The following is a 4,196-nucleotide window of genomic DNA, read 5'->3' as shown; positions in this document are numbered from 1 at the left end:
GAAATGCTTCCTCCTGCCTGCAGCGGACTGATGACATCATCTCAGCCTAGGCAGTCACTGGACTGGAGCTCAGGGACGGCTGGTTAATGATAAGGTGCCGGGTTTCTGCAGGCTTGTAGTTCCTGAAAGGTCCGCTGTCTACATTTTTCATGCGCTGCTTTTTTAGATGCAATTAGCATATTTTGCTGGAAAAAGCACTATAGATGCACCAAGCTTTGCTTTTTATAACACACTACCCCACACTCAGAGATGTGAATGCAGCCCCAGAACATAATACTGTGTTGAAAGCACTTTGTTGCACATAAAGCTTATTCCCTCATTCCCACTGTAAATCGGCCGGCACGTACAGCTTCGTGCACGGCTGTATCGGGCTGCTCCTGGGAAGGACAGGTGCTGCATGTGATTAGTACGCAGCCCCCGTCCTTCTCTATGGGACTGCGCGGCCGTACGCCCCCCCCCCCTCTACGCTCCCCCGCCGTGCATGTGTCTGTACTCGTACGGACCTGCGCCCCCTGCACTTGAGGTCAGCGTACGGCCACGTAGTCCCATAGAGACGGCCAGGGGCTGCATACTAATCACACACAGCCCCTGTCCTTCGTGGGAGCTGCTCGGTACGGCCTTGCACGCAGATTGCAGTGTGAATGAGGCCATAAACTCCACGAATCATGAATGAAGACCATGCAGAGAAAGTGTTAATATACATACTAGAGCTGCAGAGAGTCTTATGATGCTTCTCTACTGACCCTTCACCCAGTTAGCCCTGTGCTGGATTTTTGCAGATGCCTAGATAGGGCAAACCTAAAAATGAAAGGAAACCTTTCCTAAGAGAACAATGAGGGTTACCACTGCCGTTCTCCTGAAAATGCTAATTGACTGTCATGTTGATCCTATGGTTTTCTGACTCAGTATCCTAAACCAAGCATACAGATGGGCTTTGGCAGACACCTCACTCATGAAACATTTCTGGCTCTCTTTCTCGGCGGTCTACTCCTCTGACCTCCCGGCTTAAATACTCCAAGAGTATAAAGCTGGCCACACACCTATAGATTATCTGCAGATTTTCTATGGTCAGATGGATGGAGGAATCTCCCACTGGGCCAAGCTTCTGTATCTTGCTAGTCGTCCCCGCTGGCTCTCAAAATACCTGAACAATGCCGGCATCCAATCAGATTGTCCAGGTATTGTGACAGCCAGCAAGATACTGAAGCTTGGCCCAGCGGGAGATTCCTCCATCCACACAGTTTAGCGTAGATGGAGGAATCTGTTGCACTTTTTCCATCTGACCATAGAAAGTCTGCAGATAATCTATAGGGGTATGGCCAGCTTTAAACTGGAGCAAACAGTATGTGGATCAGCTGTGCATGACAACCAATCAGCTTCTAGATTTCATTTTTCAAAGCTTAAATGAACAAGAATGAAAAGAGAAGCTGATTGGCTACAATGTACAGCTGCCACAGATTCTGCTGCCCCACTTTTATTAAGTCCCCCACCATAGTCTGTTACCAAATTTGGGAAACAAAAGCAACACAGTTCGATGGTCGTTGTTGACCGGTGGGAGCTGCCTCTATGGTGTACCAATGAACTTTACAGCCGGATTTCTTTGCAAACCGGGGGCGCCGGTATTGCTTTTTTCAGTGTTACCAAATTTACTTATAGGGATTTATTGGAAAAGCAGCATTGTGTCCTTACCACAGCCATAGCTTTGCTTGGAAAAAAAAGGCACTTTTATAATGCACAGCGGTGTAAAATAAGTGAAAACATTCACAGTCATGTGACCTGTTTAGCATAGATGGAGGAATCTGTTGCACTTTTTCCATCTGACCATAGAAAGTCTGCAGATAATCTACAAGGTGGATGGCCAGCTTTAGTAAATTTCCCTTTAGACCTCTTTAGCGAAAGCTCCAGGACAACCTACAGTACACTACTGAACTTGGACAAGCAAATGTGAGAACAGATTTACAAAGTGCAGTAACCCTTGGCAACCGAATTTCAATCTTCTGACCTTGGATTACAGTATAAACAGACTGCGTTTATTTGTAAGCACAGACCATATTACACCTCAGTCCATTAGCTCCATTTTCCCCGGAATTCCCTGATGATTTCCTGTTTTTCATAGAACAAAACAAACACACAAAAGAAACCGAAGAGACTGCAGCTGAAAATACATTTATGGTACAGCGTATTTACATACAGTGCGTGTAGAATTTACACATATGCAAAAATTATGGACCTCGGCCCAGCCACGCTCCGCTGCTACAATACAGTATATATGAACCCCTCCAAGGAGGATACCAATAGAAACCAGTAAGAACCCTCATATACATTTTTACCACAGGCTGGTCATACAGCGGTAGAATGTTAATTTTCTGAACATTGGTTCCATTTTCTATTGGTTAGTGAGGTCTAATCGGCATCTTTGGTGACGAGGAAAATTGAAGGAGCAGGATGGAAAAGGTTTCTCTTTTCTTATCTGAAGATAATTCTAACCTGATTTTTGCGTACGGGGGTAAAAAAATAAATAAATAAAAATATGTACATAATGTAATGTGCACAGGAAACCGGTTTATTATGTCTGGGATTGCATTCAAGTAGCCAGTCTGGACCTGCCTCATATTGAGTAGGTCCCCCTTTTTTGGACTGGGTGAGGCATGGACTCCACTAGACCTTGAAGTTATGCTGTGGTATCTGGCACCAAGCCACCAGTAGCAGATCCTGCAAGTTGAGGTGATTGGCCTCCATGGATCGGACTTGTTTTCCAGCACATCCCACAGATGCTCCAAATCTGGAGAATTTGGAGGCCAAGTCAACACCTCAAATGATTGTGGTGTTCCTCAAACCATTCTTGAACATTTTTGCGGTGTGACAGGACGCATTATCCTGCCAAAAGAGGCCACCACCATCAGGGAATACCATGTCCATGAAGGGGTGTACTTGGTCAGCACCAATGTTTAGGTCGGTGGTTCGTGTCAAAGTAACATCCACATGAATGGCAGGACCCGAGGTTTCCCAGCAGAACATTGCCCAAAGCTTTACACTGCACTTCAATTCACTTTACCTCTCAGTGGCCATGATGTTATGACTGATCGGTGTATAAAACCATCTATGGTCAGTTTACAGTTCCCCATCATGGTGTGTCACTTATAAGCCGCATTCAGCCTTTTGCCAAACACAGCTCATTGCAAGGTCTCATGTATCTAAAAGGAGTGTCGTCTTTGCAGTACTCCGTTATCAAATGACCCTCTTTTGGAGGGACGGGTCCCATTTCCATAACTCACATTCATCTTATGGATCTAAAACATAGATCTGAATCGCATTACAATTTGACCATTTGCGTGTCTGAACTCCAAACAAATGTTTTTGTTGTTGTTTTGGATAGTCCAAGTGTTGCTATTGGGGAGATTTACAATCATGGTCAGTGTTAGTCAGGACAGGAAGTGATGGGACATCTCTCCAACAAGTAAAACAGAAAAAAAAGTTTCCATGCACACTCACCAGCCAGCATGCAAAAAAACCTTTAGGACATTGACATCACTGGCAAGCCCCGGAAGCTGCACGAGGTTGATTCAGCCACAGACATACTTCTTTAAGATTTCACAGCCCCCTTCACGGGGCAAAGGGTTGGCAGGAAGACACGTTGATCTATTCTTGATTACACAGCACCTAGGTTTGCGGGGACCTGACTGGTTCTCTTTAAACAAGACTAGGTATTCATAATAACGCTTTAGTTTCTAGCAACTTTAAGTTTCCTTCGATAGCATATAAGTATCGCTGTTCTGACAGTCAGTCGTGGCTGGGTGAGAGGTGGAGCATTACTAAAAGATTCTATACATCAGTATACACCGATCATCGACAAGGTCCATAGCGGTCCCCTTTACGTATACAAGGGTCCCATCGTCTAGTTTGCATTATTGTGGTCCTGGTCAGCCAGTACTGTCACTCAGGACCGGGTCAGAGGACATTACAAACAGGATCTTCTCTAATATGCAGCACGCATCGTCTGTCAGGAAAGACAAGAGAGAGTCAAGGTAGATTTAAAAATAGAACCACACTAAGTGCTATTTTCAGCTACATCGGTCACCCAACATGACCCCAATATAATGTCAGGAGACAGCAAATCCTTCTGTGAAAAATACTATTAATGGGATCCCAGTGCCCCCAAAAGTCATACACGAGGTAGGAATAAAGAAACCAAGTCA

Source organism: Nanorana parkeri, unplaced genomic scaffold (assembly GCF_000935625.1).
Source record: "Nanorana parkeri isolate BGI_ZX_2015 unplaced genomic scaffold, ASM93562v1 scaffold163, whole genome shotgun sequence".
Lineage (NCBI taxonomy): Eukaryota > Metazoa > Chordata > Amphibia > Anura > Dicroglossidae > Nanorana > Nanorana parkeri.
This window is presented reverse-complemented; position numbering follows the sequence as displayed.